Source organism: Dermacentor albipictus, chromosome 2, assembly GCF_038994185.2.
Source record: "Dermacentor albipictus isolate Rhodes 1998 colony chromosome 2, USDA_Dalb.pri_finalv2, whole genome shotgun sequence".
Lineage (NCBI taxonomy): Eukaryota > Metazoa > Arthropoda > Arachnida > Ixodida > Ixodidae > Dermacentor > Dermacentor albipictus.
The window spans coordinates 142,049,745-142,072,244 of record NC_091822.1 but is presented as its reverse complement, the minus strand read 5'-3'; the positions used below and the strand labels follow the sequence as shown (position 1 = coordinate 142,072,244).

The window sequence follows — 22,500 nt, the reverse complement described above, 5'->3', positions numbered from 1 at the left end:
AAGAAAGAAATAAACTTCCTACTACAAACGTTTAGGTGCATATACTGGCAAACAAAAAGAGAGCGTGCGAAGATATATGCATATTCAAGACGCTCGTACGAAAACACCCGTTGCTCATCTAAGGGCTACTGTAATGTAATTTTTGTTTCTAAGTATTTACTTTACGCGTTCGCGCAAGGATTGTCTCGATCGCCTGCGGGCAAGCGCGACAGCGCCGCATGACTGCGTCGTTCGGCTCTCGCGCATAGCTTTTGAGCTGAGCGGTTGAGTGCACCCTACGGGAGGAGGATGAGGAGGACGCAACCAGGCTGTTCAATGAGAGATTGAGGATAAAGCATTTGAGGGCAGGAAAAGAGAAAGCTATGTGGCGAAGCAACAGTGGGGAGACGAAGAGATAATGAGAATGGATGACTGAATGCAAAAGTACGTACGTGTGCATTTTGCGAGTGTTAGCGTCGCTGAGCGCGCTATAAACAGCTCCACAAAGTTTACCCAGCCAAGGGGAAAGTCGTGTCGAAGACAAAATATGCTCGCTGAATACGTTTGCGGGCCCTGTGTCTAGTGCTCTTTTTTTGCGTACGTAGTTTTTTTTTTTTAGTACGGTACTTTCTTTTTTGCGTACGCTTATGGACATTTCCGCTCGATAACATGCAGAGACCACTGCGGTAACCCCTAATGCATTTCTCGGCGCCACCCTGGTAAAGTTCTGTTTTCCTTGCAGGGACGCATATTAAGTATGCTTGGGACGACGGATACAAGTCACGTCTGGCACCGTGTCACGCGAGAAGTTCTTTCGTGCTGTCAATACCTAGCACTAAAAACAAGGTCGGATAATACGGATGGCGTGTTCAGCGAGAGGAAGGAGGACTCCTACACGTGGCGAGTGAGTTCACTTTATCTAGTGCGTGCAGCTGGCTTTGGAGCGGAGGGTAAGAGGCGGTTTCTGCCATAGGGTTTGTAGTATGCACGTATCGACCGCGAAACCGGAAACCCAAACACTGGCTTCCTCCTAACATTTACATGTCATGTTCTAGGCTGCGCACATTCAAAACCTTACCACACGAAGATGCATCGCGAACGTCTGCATTCGGCGTTGTACATGCATTGTTGGAATTTAATTCCGTACAACGCCATAAAATGCGCCCAGCGCACGCGCGGTGTTTTAAGAGTTTTATGGAGCAGAGCCACATTCCACGGATATTTCCTTCACCGTCGGCTCATCCTCACGCAAAAGTAAAACGCGCGCGGAATCACGAAAATTCGCAAATTTCGCGAGCTCTCCCGAAGCAGAAATAGAGGGGGAAACTGCACTTAGCGCATATCAGAAAAGTGGTGCAGCGGTTCGTCGCGTCGTCTCTTTCCAGCGGCCAAGCCGTCGCAAAGCTTCGGACAACACTGCACGGAACTGGTCTGTATTGGAACGGGTGCGCAGGTACCCAGACAACATTCGCTCACACGGAGAAGCACGTTAGTTACCGCTTGGGCTAACGAACTGCGACCGTGCGCCGGGCAAATAACGACACCGACGCTGTCCCTGTGCCAAGCGCGCTTGTACGTAGAGCCTTTGTGGAGGATGTATGCCGAGGGACGCCGGGACTCAATTAGCGATCCAGACGTCGGGAGGCATCCAGAGCGGCGGCTCCGGAACAAAGGAGAACATGGTTGTGAACGGTGGGGAAGAAAGCAAAACATACGATGCTCTCTCTGCCCGACATCCTCTAAATGGTGTACGGCGTTCCCGCCAGAGGCCGCGCAACAACGGTCCCTACTAGAGTAACCCAGGTCCCGACTGAGGGCCCCTGCTGAGAGCCCCTCGACGATGCGCGCGCAGTGTAAGTGTGTATACTAATAAACACGAGGACGCTACCTACTTCAACAACTGGTCGCTCTTGTTCCTAATAAGCTTGCTAACTCCTCCCCCCCCCCTCCCCTCCAACCCCGTTGCAAAGTGTACATTGTGTACCTTTTTCATCGCCCTCTTGCCATCGCTTCGCTATTTTTTTCTCATGAGAGTGAATAAAAATACCGTCCGCTGGCCTGCTACATTTCTTTTTATTTCACATTAGACAAAGTTGATCGACTTTTTTTTCCCCACGCTGTGTTATGTTTGACCATCCAACGTTATACTAAACAAAATGGAATTATAGGAATTGGGGCCCCGATATTAGGGGACAGTATCAGTCAGGCGTACAAAAGAACGCACGGAGAGTACAAAATATCGCAAAAAGGCGTACAAGAGAGTTTGAGCTTTGAGATAGCTAAAGATGCTTGGGGACGCTATCTAAACAGTTGCTTAGCATCTTTCAATCCAGAAGAAGGCAGCATAAGCAGCAACGTCCTCAAACACGCATGCATACGCGCACACCTACGCGTATGCACACACGCACGGACGCACAAGCAGATACAGAGATACGGAGAGACCGACATTGTCCGCCGATGAAAGAGCTTCAATTGTCCCGCTCTCTTTCCTTTGTCAAACGGCATAGTGTGCTTGTCAGCGTTGTCTGGTTTGCATGCTTTTTCACATGATTCGCGCGTTGTCGTGAGCAGCTGTTGCAACTCCACTCACAGCCATCAACGATGGAGACCATCGAGCCGCTCAGACTGCGCTGTTACTCGCCAAGCTTTTGTGGTTTCGGCGACAACTGCCCATTACTGCGAACCATCTCCTGCCGGACGCATAGAAACGCGCGGCCCAGCGGCCCCGACTCGGTGCCGTATGTGAGCCCGTGAATTCGCTCTTCGCTCAGCGGTTTCCGAGGAGAGTGTAGGCACTCTCGAAGTCGGGGCGTCCTTTCGCAATTCCCCGCAGTCACTTCCGATTGGTATCCATTGCAACGGGCGGGAGGAAATTTGTCCTGAGTGATGAAAAAAACAACAACAACAAAATGAAATGAGAAAGGATGAATAGAGAATGATGTGGAGTGGAGCGAGGGGAGGCCTCCGTGTTCCCTGTGGTCCTGCATCTATTCGCTCTCGGAGATTTCGCGTCCGTGTTCTTCTTCAGCCCAGTGGCTTCCTTCCTTCTGTTATTTTTTTTCCCATCTTTATCTCGATCTTGTCTCTACATTCGCGCCTCCTACTTTCTTTTTCTTCTTTTCTTTTTTTTTTATATGCGCGGAGTCGTACGAAAGCGAGAGTTGCCGACACGCCGCATTCCAATGCGTACGCGGATGCGCACAAAAGGCGGGACGAAGCTGCAAGGTTGGCGGGGAAGGAGGAGAGAATGGCGCTGGCGTTCCCCTCTCGCAAGCTGAGAAAGAGACGGGCGTGTGAAAGCCGTCTGCTTTGCAAAGAGGGAGGCGCAGACGACTTTCGTCGGCGTCGCAGAGTCTGGCCCCGCCACGGCCATATTCCGCGGGTTGCATTCAAATACGAAACGACGCGTACGCTCCCCTCCATTTTCTTTTCTTCTTGCTCTCGAGCGAGTCCTTTCACCCGTTTTTATTTCCCACTTCGTCTCTCTCGTCTGCTGCGTTTGTGTCTCGCGAGATCCGTGCAGTGATACGGGAGCTATACATACCTAGGCCTTAGTAGTCAGATAATTTGAGGTTCGATTTCACTAGGTGATTCACATGGGAGAACGATCCCTGGCCTGCCTGTCATTTTTCTCATAACGAAAAAGCTCATTGGACGTCCAGTCCGTAGGCATCTCGCAGACTACTTAACCCTTGCCCTGCAGTCTTTTTCCTCTGCCATCAAATATGTCAGCGTGCTAGGTAATGACTGTATCAACGTCTAATGACATAACTATCTAAACTCCGCATTGGCAGCTCATGCCATGTGAATAGTTCATGGTAATTACAACACACTAAATAATTGTTGCGACAACTGTTGGCAGACTTTTTATCCATTGACGAACAGAAATATAAGAGACATTAAAGCATTGTCGCGGATTACTCGGTTACGCAATTCCAGGTCCACACCGTGCGAAGCCACGTACGCGCACGCGCAAGCGTGTAAGGAAATATATATATACATAGAGAAGAAAAGAAGAGTACAAAGCTGTCATTGACAAGCGTCCCCCACACTGCTTTAAGCACAGTTTAAAGACGAAATTAACTTTAAACAATGCACGTAGCTCGTAAACGAACGCATGGCACTACGAGCCGATCACGCGCAGCTTTGTGAATGCGGCCCCATTCTTAGCCAACCCATGCTGAAGAACGTTCAGCCGCAATGGAGGGCCCGGATGAATGAAGTGGGCGTACAGGAATGCTCGTCGAGTTCTTCGCCAACGCACCAGTGCCATCTATATTACGCAGCGCTGAACCTTTCTTTTTTAACCTTCCAGAAAATCGCCGTTTTCCATCTGCCTACCGTATCCTTTCTGTATGCTGCACCGGCATGAAAAGTCTCCGCTCTTCGTTTAGAATCACCATGGGTACCTTTTGCCGCTTCTTCCTTTTCCTTTCTTTCTTTCTTTCTTTCTTTCTTTCTTTCTTTCTTTCTTTCTTTCTTTGTGTGAGTGCGTGGGTGGATGGGGCTTTTTTGTTATGCAAAGGAGGTGTGCCTTTCGCTCTGCCTGCTTTGTGGCCTGTGGTTCAGTCGCGTTCGTGCCACCCGTCTTTGCCGAAATAGAGTTTCCATTGTGCGCGTCGTCTTTGACGTCGTCGTCGCCGGCGGCGGAGGCAGTGATTAAGAGCAGGCGCTTCTCTCTTGCATGGATTCGACGCGAGGCATCGCTTCGGTTTCGGTTACGTTAGACGACGAGCGAACGCATTTCGGGAGTCGAGTGCGAAGGCTGGACCGCACCGAAGGGCATATGCAGCACACTGCGGGCGAAATGGAAAGCACGCAAACCGCGAGAAATATCGTCGATGAAAGAAAAAAAAAGGGAGGGGGAGTCAGTATTTCGACGTGGAAGTACCTACGTACTTCTGTATATACACACGATTACCACACAAGGATGTTATACGCCGCAAGTAACGCGCACGATAACCAAACAAAAGAAAAAAGAACAGAAAGAAGACTACGGACGTGGTGTCTTTTTTTTTCTTTTTGCACGTTGTTTGGCGTCTATGTCGCGAGCATTATTCGGCGCGACGGACTCGAGACGCGGCATATTCCGAGTGCGCGGTGGACGCAATGTCTTACTCGCGAAACTGGATCGCGCTATACACGTTCCAAGAACGTTCCGAATATTTTTCGGTTTGGCTGCCGAAATTTGAATACCGTATCGGATCGTCCTCTAGGATTCGCGACATTTTGTTGCCGTTTCTATTCCCTTGTATTTAGGTGCCTTTTTCTTTCGTCCTTTCCTTTTTCGCCGTGCTAGATTCTTCCTTTCAGCGCCTCGTCCACGTGTTTAAAACGAGGAAAGTTCCTTCTATACCTTCGTCTCTGAGGACGATTCGCCGACTAGGTTATCTTCCAAGGCTTCATGGGAGGCGCCTCGTTGCGCAATATAAAATTTCGTAGATTTCAATCAACTTTAGCAGCAGCAAAAAAAGAAGAAAGAAAGGAAAACGGAGAAGAACAAGAAGAACGAAAATGTAGCGCTCGTGAGGACCCCGAGCGACCGAGTCTCCAGGGAAATGAGTGCGCAGGTAGCAGCGTAGAAGCTCGACTTCAACAACTTCACTTTTATCTCTCACGCTTTCTGCGCACAGCGCTGCCTTGCAAAGAACACACACAGAGAGAAATGAAAGAAAAAGAAAAAAAAATGTTCTGTCGCATTCTGTTTTGTCATGTAGTGTGTAACGGCGCACGATGTTTCCACTTTTATGCGAGAACAAAAATATTTTCCGTACTTTAAAGTTTTCTTAGAGCGAAGATGAATGAAAGATCTTGGCCGAGGGACTGAAAAGCGGGCTGCATAGACGCTGCTGGCGTATAAGACGCAAACTTGGCGACGCGTATCGCAGCCGTTGCTCTTACTTTTTCATCATTCCTTTTTTTTCTTTTTCTTTATTATTTCGTCCTTTCGACTTTCATAGATTAGGTGTCAAAATCCTTAAACAAAGAGAGAACGAAGCAAGCGTGTTTGCTCTGAAGAAAGATGAATATCAGTGAACGCGTGGTTATAACGACAGCATTCCCCGAAGGACTTAACCCATCCTTCATTTCGAAAGGCGGAGGAATAGGTGCTTGCCGAGAGGCGCAGCGACAAGATGCACGTGATGGAGGTGCAGGATAGATCGTCAACTTGATGTTTCGTGTTCTTGCGTTACGTATGAAAATTGATGCGCTCAAACTCCGTGTAGAGGAACACGGTTGGTACACCCGTCTCTAACGGAGCTAATGGAAACGATGTATAGCTATCATTGATCCTCCAGAACCTACTGATTCATCCACAAACGTGTTTTTGCATGTCTATTAAGCTACTGAAAAAAAAACATAAAAGGGGAATATGGATGTTCAGCTATGACAACATAGGCGTGGTATTTTCACTCCGCCAATGCGACGCATTTCGGGAGCCAAATGTCTGAAGTTTGAGCCAGCTGATAACGTTTTATCCGGCGAGGTGTCGATGTTTCAAATTTTGTGACGTTTCAGAAGTGTTGTCGCTTCTTGCGCTGTCCAACTTTTGGCGCTGTCTGCACTGCCTTTCTTGAAGAAAAAAAATTTCTCCGTAACTTCGGAAGTATAGCTTACGTTTTGGACAGGAAATTCTGCCGTATCTTGTTGGTTTCGGATGTTCTTACGAGAGAGGTTGCGAGAGATCATAGTGCTATTTCCCAGATGCTGTACCACACGCTATGAAACATTTAGACGCAGGCTAGAAAGATATCTGGAGATATGTAAGTACGTTGGACCGTAACCACGTGGTTCCAGTAGCAGTCACCACAGTGACGTGGTATCTCCACAGTCCACAGACCCTCTCTCGCCACTTGAATTTTTTTGCTTTGATGTTTATAGAAGTGCATATTCACAACTGTTTGGAGCTGTCTACGTGAAAATTGTCTCCCAAACAAATATTTGTCAAAGCTGGCTTCTCCGCAATACGAGCCCTTGTAAGGAGAAGCCTGCTTACATTATTTCCTTGGTTTTACTGGCGGCAACCGGCAGACATCGGAAGCGAACGTGTGCACTTGCAATCAATAGCGTCGACTTTACTACAGTAAAAAGTGACTGTGAATAAATAAAAATAAAGCATATAAAGGCAAAATATATGTATTTGACCCTTGCGGATTTCGGGCAACAATGCAATACCGAATGTATCATCGAGACACATTTTGTTTATTGCGCTATGAGGCGAACATAAACAAGGAAATACATAACTGTAAATAAATAAATAAATAAAATACGCGCGAATGGCTAGTTGTGCCTGCTTACGCAATTTCAACTTTTTCATAACCTCGAAGAATGCCAAGCTTCTTTCAGGCCACATTATGCTTCAATTTATTTATTTATTTATTTATTTATTTATTTATTTATTTATTTAAATCATTCTTGCATTTTCCGTGGTCTGTGAGCTGGGTAAAGAGCAGAAGAAATCTGTCGCAACGGAGCGGCGGCAGTAGGACGCACGAATTTCCGTTGAGCATTATGAAACGTGACCTGTATTGGCACTCAAGTGGCTATGGCGTTGCGTTGATGAGCGCGAGGTCTCAGGTTCGATACGCGGCCTTATCGGCCGCACTCCGGACGTGGCGGAACAGAAACAAAAGAAAAGAACTCGTGCACTGCGCATTATGCACACGTTAAAGAAACCACAGGTGGTCAAAATTAGTCCGGATTTCCCCACTACGCGGCGTACCTTATAATCAGATCGTTATTTTGCACGTAAAACCCTAGAATTAAATTTTATATAATTCTGAAGGCAGGTTGTTGCGAACAGTTATTTTTATTTTATTCTTGAAGGGCTACTGCAGGGCGCTGTGCAAGAATTTAAAAAGTAGATCTGTAAATAAATGAATCAACTCGCTTACTCGGGGACTGAACTGCCTGCCTTACTTATGAACCTCCACTTACAACTTTCACTTAGTACGTGCCTTCCCACATTCCGCTCGCTTACCTACCGACCACGCCTGTTTCGCAGAAAGGCTCTCAGGCCATTCGCAGCATATACTGACGCACTGAATACCCTCTCCCCCAATTCGTTCACAATTTGTCAAATGGGTGTGCTAAAAGCGGTAAGTTACTGAGCGGATGAAACGTGACCGATCGTTTTTTTTCTGCGGCAAACTGACCTTGGTCGCGCGCTTCATCCCTCAATTACCACTTCTTCCTCCCTTCTTTCTCTCTCTCTCTCTCTCTCTCACGTCAACTCTAGCCTATCGGTCATGAAGAGGAGACAGGCGGGATGTCCCGACGAAAAGATCGCGGTGTGCGGGTGAAGTCAAAAGACCACGCCCGCAGCAAAAGCTTGGTTCGGCGCTCTCTAACTGAGAGCCCGTATAAAGAGGAGAGAATGCGGTGCGCGGATGAGCGCCTTCATAAAAGTCCGTAATTGACAAGGACGAGACTGGTTTTACGACGGCGGGAAAAAAGAAGCCAGGCGAATCGTATCACCCTGCTCCGCGCGTTGTGACACTACGGAGCTATCTCTCCCTCCCTCTCTTACTCTCTCTCTCCTTACTGCCAATCGAAGAAAACGACTCATTCCTCTGCTTCCTCCAGTTTTCCCTCTCTCCCTTCTCGAGCGCTCCTGCGGCTCCGCAACAATGTCACCCGCCTTCACGCTTACGATGATTCGGTGGAGAAGCTTTTCCCGAAAGCAGAAGATGAAGAAGAAGCAGAGAGCCGGCTTAGCAGTAAAACAAGGTCCGTGGGGCATGATAAAGGCCGAGAACAGTCGAAGGAAAGGGATGGGGAGGATTCGATGGGATAGATAGAAGTGAAGAGCAGAGTAGAATGAGAGGGGAAAACAAAAAGGACAGAAAAAGAAAAAAAACGAAGGGCGATACAATCTCCGCTCCTGTTATCGATCATGTTCGTGCGCGGGAGAAAGGCTCCGGCCACTCCCCGTGCGACGTCTTGCATCAGCAGCATCGATGGAAGGGACGACGACCACGGCCCGCTGCCCACCTCCCGGGTGAATTGCCGTATACCCCCGAAATAATTCGCTGCACGACGTGCCTCGTATAAGCGTACAACGCACCGTCGGACCTCTTTTCTACCGGTCATTCTCCCCCCCCCCCCCTCCCCCCCTGTCCAGCCGGTCCGCGCACGGGTCGCGAGCCGCCGACGTACAAGTTGCGCAGAGACGCGGTATTGTCGAGGCATCCACCTACGAGACGCCTTCACTGCGCGTTTTACGAACAGCAAGGGGAACGCAGTCGCAGGAGTGCTAGGTCGCAGGTGAGAGACAAGTAGCTTTGCTCTTTGCAACCGTAAGTGCTTTGTTAAGAGGGACACCTGAATAACTCCGTGTGGCAATTGAGGTTATAAACACGCGGCATGCTCGGAGTCTGCCTCGCAGGGGCTAACTGAGGCCACAGTGAGAGCAGGGAAAACGATCGATAAACCTTTTCGAGCGCCGCCGTGTTCGTCGTGACACGGTCGGTGGTGGCGGCATCTCCTTTCTTTCACGACCACCCGCCCTCAGGCGGGCCGGGTCAACGGTTGTGGCGTTCGGCTGGTGAGCGTGCACGAAGTAGCAGGTTCGAGTCCCATCTGCGGCGAGCGCGTTCCTGTAGAGTTGAATTTCAAGAACAACTCGTTATGTGCAGCTTTGGGTGCACTTAAAGAGCCTCCAGCGGTCGAAATTAAACCGAAACCTTCCGCTACAGTGCTTTTCATAGCGCGTGTGTTGCTCTGGGACGTTACATTCCGTCGACAATTGCTCAGATGCCATGACAGCAGGTGATGAACTGCATAGACAACGTTGGCTCGACAACTAGAGAGTAGGAAGGAGCAAGAAGGGGCTCGGTTTGCGTGCTATTATAGAGATGTATGACGAGCCTACTCTATAAAAGGGCATCGAGCCAGCTCTTAAAATGGAAAATGAAGGGTATCAAACAAGTACGTATCCGGCATTTCTGAACTACACATTCAATTCTCTATTAATGTTTGCTAATAGAATATAAGAGAGGTGGGGAATTTAAGGACGTTAACCAGGCAGGGTCCGGTTTGCTACACTCCAGTCGAGAAAGAAAAATGGGGAGAAGAAAGATGACTCAAAAAAGAAAAGTAAGGTTAATGTGCGTACTGATCACATACGCTTAGATGTTCGGAATTCAGTCATAAATACTCACAAAGGCCAGTAAGTTTCTAAAAACGCCATTACGTCTTTTTCTTCATTTCGTTCTTTCTTACGAAGGGGAGGGGGTATGGGATGTTGTTTCGCAGACTATACAACGCTTCGTCCCCAAAGTCTTTTTCTCTATAAAAATCCTGTGGTCTAACCGGCTCAAAGCGGCGCGAAAGACAAGCATTATTTGATCATCAATGAAATGGTACTAAAATTACAGTTGGTTCAAGGGTTCTCTGCAACCGCAAGTATACTACGTCTAGCAGTGGAGTACATGTTACGTTATCAAAACATTGCATGTGGGACTTACGAAAAAAAAAAAACCGGCAATGTGATCACGCCGCCTATCGCAGAAGTGACTCGTAAACGCGAGTGGACCCTCATCGGGCTAAGCGTCAAAAGTAAAGAAACAAGGCAGAGAGAGAGAGAGAGCAAGCTTTGCAGGCTGGGCGCATAAAATCCGACGTGGCCGGTAAATCACTCGATATCGCAGAATCGTCGCAAATCTTCCTCTTGACTTACGCTTGCTCATTCAACCGGGCGACATTCCGAGAGCTAACCAAATATATATATCCAACCTTCAGCTGCAGACCAGACCTTCCTGGTCATCAATATGCCACCGCCGCGACATCGCAATCTTTTACGTTTTTTTCCTCGTGTCTTTCTCTGTTCCTCTACGAAGGCGTTACAATCAATAGATAGCTTTAGTGTGTCCGTAGGCGTATTGCCCGTTACGGAATACCGCCGGGTTACCGGAGACGTTTATGTAAGCGGCCGCGTCGCATGGTAGTGCCATCTTGTGGAGAATGCATTCACCAAAAAGGACGCAGACCTGTTGTTGCAGTGACCAACCACATTCGATTTAGCTGCTGGCGCAAAGAGTTGGCAGCGACACATTCCTTAACACGCAGCCTTTCTTTTTCTAAAAAAATAAAAAATAAATTTCCTTCGACAAGAACACTCACGCACCGAAAAAAAAGTATAATCGCGTCATAGTTTGGAAAGAGAGAGAGAGAGAGCAAATGATAAATGAGAGGCAGAGAAGTTAACCAGGACTGAGACCGGTTGGCTACCCTACTTTGAGGAAAGGGAAAGGGGAGGAAAAGATTAAAAGAACATGTCGCTGCAAGCGTCGCTACTGCCTCGTTTGAAGTCAGAGAAGCGCCGAGCAAAAATTAGTTTTCAAGAAAGACTCAGGAACATGGACCAAACGAAATGGGCGGCTAAAGTGCACAAATATCTGTACCGGGAAAGCGTGGAAACAGAATGGCGGAAGAGGTCCAGAAAGTTGGCAGCCAAGTACAGGGTAATTGAAAGTGTAGATATGCGGACAACCAGGAGGAATCAGAAAGAATGTGAGAGAAACTGACAGCGAATCGGATGCAGAGAATGGAAACGAAAAAGACCATGGAGATTCACAAGCACCAGAAAAAAAAAAGAAAGCAGAGTGAAATGTGTACGATAACACGGAGGGAATGCCTTGCTATTAGAGGCTCGATCTGGTTGCCTAAGGACAGAAAAAACAGGCCGCAGCAAATATTCGCAGTCAGATGAGGCATGTGTATGCTGCAGCAAATATCCAGAGACCACTGAGCACATCCTTATGCAATGCTAAGGGATTCACCCAGCGAGACCAGTACGCAACGGACACCTTCCAGAAGTGCTTGGATTTAAAATGGACAGAAACACCAAACGGTCAGCAGTCGAGTTAAGCAAGAGACGTTTAGAGTATTGGTAGAAAAAAAAAAAAGGAGGGAAGAGATTTGTACGACCGCGGATCATGTATTGGCATCGCTAACGGTACCAGGTAGATAGAGAAGGTTTGAGGGAAAGAAGGATTAAGGACATGCATACAAAAATGCTAGTATGAAAAACGTGCGTAGCATACCTGATTAAATCAAGCAGGCTAGGCCACTACTTCTCACCGCCCCGTTTCAAGAGGGGTGCGAACAAATCATCATCATCATCATCATCATCATCATCATCATCACCACCACCATTATCATCAACAACAAATGCCTCTCAAGGTTCCAACTCGGCATTTCGTAAAGGGAATAACCTTTACGGAATAATTATAACTATAGAATAATTGCTCGTTGCATGGCCCTATTATAGAGTCATCCGCACGGCGTCGAGCATCGTTCCTCCAAAAAAGCAGTTACATTCCTCCCTCCATCCTCGTCGGTAAAGTTCCTTTCCCTATTCACCTTTGGCTTACGGACGAACGCAAGGGTAGGTAAATAAGGATCCGCACCACGAGTCGCACGCGACTCGTTACAGGTTTCGCACGGGCCACCTGACCAGTCAACGAACCGAAGCGACGCTTAATAAGCCTGGCCGAAGATCGCGCCGCCGCTACACGAAAAACAGACCGACGGCAGCGAGAGAAGCGTATACAAAGCCCGGTCCGGTTCGTCCGGCGCTCCCCGTAGCCATATATATATATATATATATATATATATATATATATATATATATATATATATATACATATACTACTCTACGCGCTCCAGAATCAACAGCGTCGGACGATGGGCGCGACAGCTTCCGCAAGCTGTGCCGAGGGTACTGCACCACGCGACGCCCCCCAAGAAAGGGGTGCAAACAGCGCACACTCTTAAGTCCACGATGGCTACGTGTAGCGCACCGCAGAGCCTTCGCGACACTCGGGCAAATAACGGGAGCGCGCGCAAACAGTTCTCTAAACCTGTGCCCTCTCCCAGCCGCACCGTCACCCCCCAGCTGCGAGTCAGGATCGTTGGGAGAGGGCGAGGCGGAAGGACCTTTTAGCGCAAACGGACGGACTCGATCGGCGACACCGCCGACACTCTCGGCTTGTGCCTTAGTGTGTGTGTGTGTGAGGGGGGGGGGAGGGGGGAGGTGCGTCGTGCCCGCTTTACCGGCGAGCTCGTCTCAGTGTGGCGTGTAGGCCCGTGGCGGGGACAAATATTGGCTCTCCGCACACCGCGTGCGTGTGTGAGTGCGTGCGTGCGTGCGTGCGTGCATGCCTGCGTGCTTGTATGTGGGTGCGTGCGTGTTTGTGCGATCGCGCGACCGTGAACTCGAACCTTCTTCCTCCTCTTCCTCTTCTTCTTCCTCCTCTTCTTCTTCTACTTCGTCGTCGTCCTCGGGCCTCGTCGCGCCGGGCGGACGAACTCATTCCGGCCCACCAATCTGACGCCTCCCTCCTGCGGATGCGCCACCGAAGCGTGTAGTGCGGGCGGTATTGAATGAGCGATTACTTCTTTTTTCTTTATTTTTTTCTCTCTATCTTCTTCCTCTTTGACCGATGTGATCTCACTACACTTTTGTCACTTTCTTGCACCTTTCGGCCGTGGCGCGCAGTGTTGGCAGTTTCCGCATCGGTTCTCGAGAACCGAGAAGATAAAACAAATAAAGCGCGCGCGTAATGCGAAATTTGCTCTGTTTTCGGCTCACCGAGCAGGGTGTACACACTATACGGGCGACGCACTGCGCGCTCTATGCTGAACCTTCCCTCTAAGTGCTCCGCGGCCGTGTTCGATGCCGACTGTGCTCGCGTGTACGTATATTTACCCTCTTTTCTTGAGATGCGTCAGTTTCCTTCGGCCTTTTTCTTTGTGTTATTTATTTATTTGTTCGCTTGATTATTTTGAAAGCGGCAGTGCGAGCGCCGATCTCTCATGGAGATTGAATCGAAGTGCGGCCCTTATTTGGTTTGTACCTCTCTTTGCGGGTCCCGTACACACCAGCGCGCCCTGTTCGAACTTTCTTCCCAGAACCTATCGCGTGCTTTATCTCTCCCGTTCCTTTCCTTTTTCTTTTTCTTTTATTTCTTGTCGGAAGAATATGTGCGTTTGGTTCTCCCTCCCGGTTCCCTTGGGAGAAGACGAGTGAATCAGCGGTAAAAGCTGGGGCGGGACGGGGGCACGAACGAACCAAGTTCTCCGCCCAGTCAGCACGACACTTCTCTCTCCGGTGCTTTGCTTATTCGACACGTTCGTTTCTTTCTTTCCTTATTTCCTTTCTTGTCTTTTGTTTGTCACTCGTTGCTTTCCCTTATTTCGCTTTTTTTTTTGTCACCGGTTCTCCTCCCTTCGCTATAACGAATTCGACCGGATAGAGCTAGCGTAACGCGGTTTCAAGTGCGTGAAAATCTCCGCGTGTGCGCATGCATGGCCTGTGCGATTTCGGAAGTTTTAACATTCACCAGCGCGCGCGCAAGGAGGTTCCCAGGTGGAAAGACAGATGACCCTCCGGATTCGACCGGCGACAGGCACTTTCACTCGATTTACTCTTTCTTCGACAACCGATATCGGAAGGAAGCGAAAGCGGAAACTGATCGTTCTTTCTGGACGATGGACACGTTTCCATTCATTGTCTTGTTCAGCTTTTCGTTATTCTCTTTGCTCTTCCCTGCATGTTTAGAGCGCTCAATAAACAACAGCTAAAGAACACACTTTTCCGACCTCTTGAAATGCAGACTAGATGATATGCGATCTCTCTCGTTTTCGGTGATCGCTCGAAAGCGAAACACATATAAGTGGACTGGCGTGCCGTTATATAGATGGCACATCGGACGAAAGCTCCGAGGGATATCTGTGCATTTTCCTTACGGAATGGATGGACATAGGAACAGAAAATTGATGAACAATAGATTTCGCGTTCAGTACTCTGTAACAAGCAAGATAGCGTGCGCCAGCAATGCGTGATCCTCTGATGTGGTCAGCGTGTGCAAAATGCGTTCTGTGCTCTTTTTCGGCTGCCCTACACACGGGAACTCACGTGGCTCCTCGGAGAAGAGCATCATGGCGTGTTCAAGGATTCTTTCATACTCTGTACAGTATTCCTTAGATTTCATTCACTGCTTACAGCATTGAAATCCGCCGTAACCTATGGCAGGTACGGCTGTAGCATACAGACTTCACACCGCCGAGGATAAGAGCTTATCGATGTCGCACGAAACACGGGCCACACTTTGCCAGGGTGTAGGTATACAGCGCTACTACTATTAATAGTAGTAGTAGTCGTAGTAGTAGTAGTAGTAGTAGTAGTAGTAGTAGTAGTAGTAGTAGTAGTAGCAGTAGTAGTAGTAGTAGTAGTAGTAGTAGTAGTAGTAGTAGTAGTAGTAGTAGTAGTAGTAGTAGCAGGAATATTGTACTGCTTTTGCTAGCCGTTGCGTGCTGGCACAAGGAAATTTCATGGCAGTGGCTCAAACATCACCAAAGCTCCGTCGATCAGCAAAGCCTATTCTATAGCCCGAAGCGCCGTCTACATCTCACATACTGCCGGACGCCCCGTGCGATCCTCTTCGCAAACAGTAGAGCGACTCACGATGCGAGAATAACTCTTTCTTTCATTTTTCTTCCTCTCTCTTTCTTTCCATGCTCTCTTCCTTCCCTCTTTTTCCTTCCCGCCTTTCGCTTTTCCCGTTTATTTCGCTTCCTTTCAGTGACAGCCAGAACACCCAACAAGACCAACACCGCCATACACCACCGGCCATCTTCTCGGTGCCCACGGCGAAAGACGATGGTCGTGCTTGCTTTCGCTTTTCTCTCCGACCGCCGGCGCCGCCTCGATAGCAGACGCGCGGCCGTTTTCCCAGCCATTAGGGCCCGCTCGCAACCTGTTATTCCGATCGCCCGAAAAGGGGGGAGCATCCCCGCCGGAGGGTGAAGGGGGAGGTGCGCAGGCTGCCTCTATTTCGGCGGCAAAGCGAAGGCGTCGCTGCCGGGCATCGATGGCCCCACCGCGCCCATCGCGTGGTTCGGAGCGATGTGCGGGCTGCGGTATTGCTTCAGTGTTGCCCTGTGTAGAGGGCCGAATTGTATACGTTGTGACGGGCGTTGGTCAGGTTAGAAAAGAGTGGGAGTGGGGTGGTGGGGGCGGGGGGGGGGGGGGAGGGAGGGGAAGACTTGCATTTGCAGTGCTTTCCTGATAGTCGCTATAGCCCACGCGCTGTGCTCAACGTGAACGCACTGTTCCCACGCTCTGTCCCAATGTTCTTTGCTCCGCATATTCGACTGTGGAGGATATTCGATTGTCGGAGACTGTTACAAATGTGAGAAGAGCTTTGCGCGTGAGGTAATGGAGGGCCAGGGATCTCTCTCTCTCTCTTTCTCTTTGTGGGTAGCGGGGGTCTATTCAACTGCTGTCGGTTTGTGCGGTCAGGTCATCATTGTCGTCATCAATGAGTCCACCACAGAACGAGGGCGCTTCCTGAATTTCTCTAATTGCCTCTGTGATGCGTCGGCCAAGCTCAACCTACGTCCGCGAAATTTCTTATTTATCACTTCATCCGATTTCGCCTCCGACTTCGTTTTTATTGCTTTGGAAACCATTCTGTTAGTCTAATGAACCACAGGTTATTTGCCCTACATGAGATGTCTCGTCTCATGTAGCGAAACCACTCTTTTCATTATTGTCCGTCTCAACTGGAACATCACACCGACCCACCGTGGTGTCTCAATGGCTACAACGCGTTCTGTTGCTTAACACGTGACCACGTATTCGCTTTCCGATTGGGACGGAATGCGAAAGCATTCGTGTGCTTAATTTTAGGTGCAGGTTAGAGAACCCCAGGTGGTCCAAATTATTCCGGAACGCCCCTGTAATGTGGAAGTTAAACCACATAATTTAATTTGATATATTCGCAGTAGCACTGTCTTTACTTCTATTAGCGGGTTGCCTATGATTTGCCATGCGCCCATTCGCTGTGCTGCATTAATTTTCCTCGAAGCTTCTGTGTTATTGCACACTCCTGCCACGCCGCTTAGTGCGCATTCAACACTATAGATAACGTACAGACCTACGTGCTGCGTGACACGAAGCCATCTGAGGCACAGAGTGCCATTACCAGCGTCTCGCTTTGGATGTGTTGGCTTTATATCTATCGTCCTGGAGTCATGGCTCAAAGAGTGTGCTTAGACCTTCTGCTTTAGGGCGAGCTTTGTGTGGACAGCAAAAGAAAAGAGAAAGAGAATCAGTCGAGACCCTCACAGAGGGAGATAGGGCGCACAAAGATAGGTAAAGGGGTGATAATAAACAGGTACAGCAGTGACCTCCAAAGCACTGCTGCAAAGGTCTTGCACTGGTAGAACGTAGTGCGGTATTTCGCGTCTCACATATAGCATGGCGCTTCCGTTCGGAAATGTCGGAATACTTTGGTTTCCATGTGCGACATAACCAGCAATTGATCTGGAACTTGGAAGACCAGCCTCGGACAGGGCCAATATCGGCACAGGCATGTTACGCAAGAAAAGCGACAGTTCAGGTAAATGGCACGTAAGACCCGCACAGTTCCATTGCATAATAAGTGGCACCTGTGGACGAGGTAGTGAACATTCTGTCCTGACCGCATCCATATTGATAGGTGCTTTAAAGAGAGGCAGAGCTGAGAATCACTGACTCGAGAGCCAGTACTACTTCGAGCATTTCCTTCATCGAGCTCGCCGGCATCTCCTCTATGTGTGATCGCAAGGCCTTGAAGAGAGCACGTAGCACCTGCTGACAGTCCTTCTGTGGTGTGTTTTCATCGCAACGCGATTGGGGTCGCTGCAGTACAGACGCATAACTTCGCTGTTCCGGTTGTTCAGCAGTCTTCTCGTCTACGGGGCCTCTGTTCATTGATTTATTCATTATTCATTCATTGTACAAGTGCGGCTGGGAAACCGAAGCCTCAGCGTGGCCTCCGTGTATGTGAGCTCTCGCCTGAAGGTCTCGATGCGAGAACTTATAAGAGACCTCTGCAGCCGCTGCCCAGCTCCTAGGATTATATGTGGCGACTTCAACGCGCACCATACTCTCTGGGGCGACAAGGCGATTGATGCACGTGGAAAGCAAATTGTTAGTGCTTTAAACACCGAGGGACTCTGCGTGGCAAATGACAAACAGCCAACGTTTTTTCGACCACCGGCGTCTTACAGTGTCATTGACTTGACGTTACACTCAACGGACATCCTCGCATCGTCAACGACTAGTAAAGATAGAATGGGCAGTGATCATTTTCCTGTCTTCGTTAACATTGCTGGATATAGAACCAACGGCCGCAGATCCTGTCCTGTGACGCATTGGGATACGTACAGGGACGGCCTAAGCGAATCATCTGGAGACCTGTTCGTGGACATGTTACGTAGCAAAAGATTGGCTACCGCTGAGCTGAAGCTACCCGACCACTTCCCCGCTCCGGATCTAAAGCTCAAAAATCTATGCGCTGCCCGTAGAAGAGCGGAACGGAGGCTGATGAGGACGAAGGGCGACCCACCAATTAAGACTATATATAACAGGATTAACGCAGTAATTCGACGTTATACAAGGAAACTAAGAAGAGATCAATGGGCATCATTTTGTGCAAGCTTATCTGTCTTCACGCCAGTTCCACGGATATGGTGGGTCGTTAATAACCTTGCTGGCACCTTTCGACCAAACAAGCCATTTGAAGCCCTAGCATTGAAGTTAGGCAAGACACTCGCTTGTCTTGCGAATGCCTTCGCTGAAATATACTCTTCCGGAAGGTCAGCCGGCACAACCAACCCACCCCCGCTGCTATCGTCATCTCTAATGGATGCTCCTTTCACACTCAGAGAGCTGGAACTAGCTATGAGCAGCCTACGACGTCGCTGTGCGGTGGGACCTGACCTTATCAGTAATCAGATGCTGACTAACCTACCGGTTGAGAGACGGCGTGATTTGCTGGCATTTTTTAACCAAGTCTGGGCCAGTGGGGCTATTCCACATTTATGGAAGGTAGCATGGGTGGTACCGGTTCTGAAGCCTGGAAAGAATCCTGCAGCTCTGGACTCATACAGACCGGTATCACTGACCTCGTGTGCAGCGAAGCTAATGGAGAAGATGGCGTGCACAAGACTCACTTGGTATGTCGAGCAGGGTCGAAAACTACCATCGTGCATGACTGGGTTTCGGCAGCGTCTAAGCGCTCAAGACAATGTGCTGGACCTGCTAAGCCACATAGAACATTACAGTGCGGATGGCCTGTCGACACTTGCTGTTTTCATGGATGTTTCTAAGGCTTACGACTACGTGTCCCAAGGAGCCATCATCAGCGAGTTGCAAGTTATAGGCGTCACGGGGCATCTCTTGCGCTTTATACATACGTTCCTCAATGATCGTCGCATCAGAGTTCGTCTTGGCGACACTTTGAGTGATGAAATACGTATATTTCGCGGTGTGCCACAGGGGAGTGTTTTATCTCCCTTATTATTTAACATTGCCATGAGTAGCCTCCCAAGAGTACTAAACCATCGAACACCAGTGAAGATATCCATATATGCCGATGATATCTGCATATGGGTCTCCGGCTACCAGCATCGCCGCCTTGCACGAATAGCCCAGGGAGCAGTAAAAGCCATTCAGGGCCACTTGGCAACGATTGGGTTATCACTATCAGCAGAGAAATCATCATTCGTACTGTTTCCTGGAGTGAAAAGAAAATCTACACGCTTGACGCTGAATTTGGACGGATACCAGATTCGACAAGTCACCAACGTCCGATTTCTGGGCGTTACCTTAGACCACAGGCTACTCTGGCGCCGCGGTGTTGACCACGTTGTGGCGTCATCGTCACCCAGGCTACACGTGCTCAAGCGAGTCGCTGGCATACGCTGGGGCAACCACCCGACGTCGATGCTACGACTACATACAGCGTTGGTTACCAGTCGAATCCTATATCAGCTACCTCTGATGTCACCCTCAGACAGCCAATACGAGCGCTTAGAAGCCATCCACAGAAAAGGTATCCGACTTTGCCTTGGAGTCCCTCAGCCAGCGTCAAACGAGAAAGTGCTCTACGAAGCTGAGACACGCCCTCTACGACTTCAGGCTTCCCAGGCTCTGATGATCCAGCTCCTACGATTGAGTGAGTCTACGCCCGGTAGAGCCCTCTTAAGACGTATAGGTAACAGGCCACGCTCACATTTTTATGCAGCATTGAACACGCTTCGCGTATTAGGATTGCGCTGCTCGAGACAGAGGGAAAGGATAGAACCACCCTGGACATTCGAGGACATCACATGCAACTTAGGTGTACCACGATTGCAATCAAAGAGCTGCATTCCATCTGCAGAAGCCAAGTCATTGGTCCTGGAGCACCTGAGCACGCTTTACCCGAATCACCTACAAGTATACACAGATGGCTCTGTCAAGGCAGACGAAGACCGCTGTGCAGCTGCATTCTATATTCCCTCTCTAGGATATACGTGGTCTGGCCGTCTGGACTGTATAGCCTCGTCGACAGTTGTGGAAGGCGTAGCAATCGCTTCTGCTCTGCGCAAACTAAAGACTTTGCCTCCACAGAATGTGGTGGTCCTTACGGACTCAAAGGCCGCATTAGAGCAAATATACCGTGGTTTGCCATCCCTCAAGTTCCCACGCAAATCACTAGCCATCGTGAGAGAACTCAACAACAAAGGCTTCACCGTAAAGTTTCAGTGGATTCCTTCCCACATTGGCATCTCAGGAAACGAAAAAGCTGATGCGCTTGCATACGCAGCACTCTATCATCCTCCCAAAATCAAGGCTCCAACAAGTAATCAAGTGCAAAAATCTGACGTTCGAAATCACTTTGCGTCGCTTTGGATTCCACCGCACATGCCCTGCGTAACCAAGAGATTGCACCGAGAGGAAGCCACACTTCTATATAGAATAAGGACAGGATCTGCTTATACACCGGCCTGGTTATTTAAAACGGGGCGAATCAATTCTCCGAACTGTACGGCATGCAACGAGACAGGAGACATTGAGCACTTTTTGTGGTCCTGCCAGCAATTCCAAGATGAAAGAGACACTCTCCTGAAAAATCTGCAAAACAAGGACCTTCCGCATGCACGCCTGCAAGACCTTATATTTCCTGAGGGATCAGTTATAGCCCGCAAAGAAACTTCACGTCTCCTCATCGACTTTTTAAGGGAGACCGGTCTGATGGACATATGGTGAAACCCTTCAGCGGTATTGTGCGAGACGCTCGGGCGGAGCAATTGCCGGCCTTGTTCGCCAGGCTAAACCCGCCTGTTGCTACAATTCACCACCACCACCACCACCACAAACAGGTACACTGACACAGTTCTGGATGGTAGATATAGATTATTCCTTTGATGGCCTAATCGCACTCATCCGGTGCCAAAGGACTGACGTGCGAAGAAAACCGGAACCAGTATTCTCCTTTTCGAATTTGAAGCGTATACGCTATATTGGCCTCGAGCTCCACCACTGGAAAAGCTGGCGCCACCGTCGGCGTGACGTGCTAGGAGGGATCACGTGGACATAGCGGCCGCGTCGGCTGCTTCGGGCGCGCCGAAGCGAGCTGAAAACGAGTTTAAATTCCCTCGTACGCTGCGGTCCTCATTTAGTGGCGAAATTTTCCCGCTTCGAGTGTCTCCTTTACAACGGTTGAAAGCACTACAATATGTAGTGGCTGCCTTTGAAGGCGCGCAACATGGTAGGCTACTGCTCGGTGCCGCAGGGCCGGACGCACGTAACGGAGGCCGGTGTCAGGCTTATTCACACGTAGCCGCCGGACAAGAAGTTGCGTGAAGCTTGGCTCGCGAAACATAAAACCGGCAAACAGTCATCGGCTACAACTCGGGTATGCAGCAAGCACAGGCGAGAGGAAGATTTCTGCTACGGCGCCGGGTCTGCGATGTTCTGAAACCCGCACTGAGACGCTCGCCCGAGTCCGCTGCCCGACTAATGTCATGACGGTTTGGTCTATGAACTTGTCGATGCTATAGATACTGGCAAGTTCAGTGGAGTGGAAAGGCAGCGGTAAGAAGCACATTTAAAGAAAGCATGGCATATGGTCATGTGTGTCATATGGTCATATGGTCATCTGCTACGGCGCCGGGTCTGCGATGTTCTGAAACCCGCACTGAGACGCTCGCCCGAGTCCGCTGCCCGACTAATATCACGACGGTTTGGTCTATGAACTTTTCGATGCTATAGATACTGGCAAGTTCAGTGGAGTGGAAAGGCAGCGGTAAGAAGCACATTTAAAGAAAGCATGGCATATGGTCATGTGTGTGTTATGAATTAATGCACTGTATTGCAAAAAAGGAGCAGCGGGAAATTGCACGCTGAGAACACCGATAAACATACAGTGCGACGCAACTCGAGAAATAGTATTGAAAGGTCGAAGAATTTAGAAGAAAAAAAGATTGAGTCGTCGCGACGGCACATCACAGTCCTCGTAGGCGTCGAAGTCTCTACAATGAAATTATTTTTGAACAGCTCTGATAGCGCCCACGCAACAATGGTTGCTTGTATACTGTCAAATGCTCATATTCTGCGGCCTAAGGCTCATGGCACGGTGCGAAAGCGCGCGCGCGGAGAAAGCGACACAGTGCGCGGGCAAGCATGCAGACGCGCAGTCG

General features: G+C 49.2%; 1 protein-coding gene and 1 long non-coding RNA gene across 6 annotated transcripts in view; one reads left to right on the top strand and one right to left on the bottom strand.

Moving 5' to 3' along the window:
- The window catches only part of LOC139056122 (mucin-2-like), a 268,904-nt gene that overhangs the window by 89,686 nt on the left and 156,718 nt on the right, over positions 1–22,500 (bottom strand). The gene's annotated exons all lie outside the window — the stretch shown is intronic.
- LOC139056127 (uncharacterized) overlaps positions 1–22,500 on the top strand; it is a 66,488-nt gene that overhangs the window by 9,772 nt on the left and 34,216 nt on the right. For 2 of the 3 annotated variants that reach the window (XR_011512173.1, XR_011512174.1), the window contains exon 2: positions 722–883. This is a non-coding gene — a long non-coding RNA (uncharacterized lncRNA). Of the gene's footprint in view, positions 1–721; positions 884–1,364; positions 1,847–22,500 lie in introns of those variants that run through there. The other variant, XR_011512172.1, reaches the window with a different exon arrangement.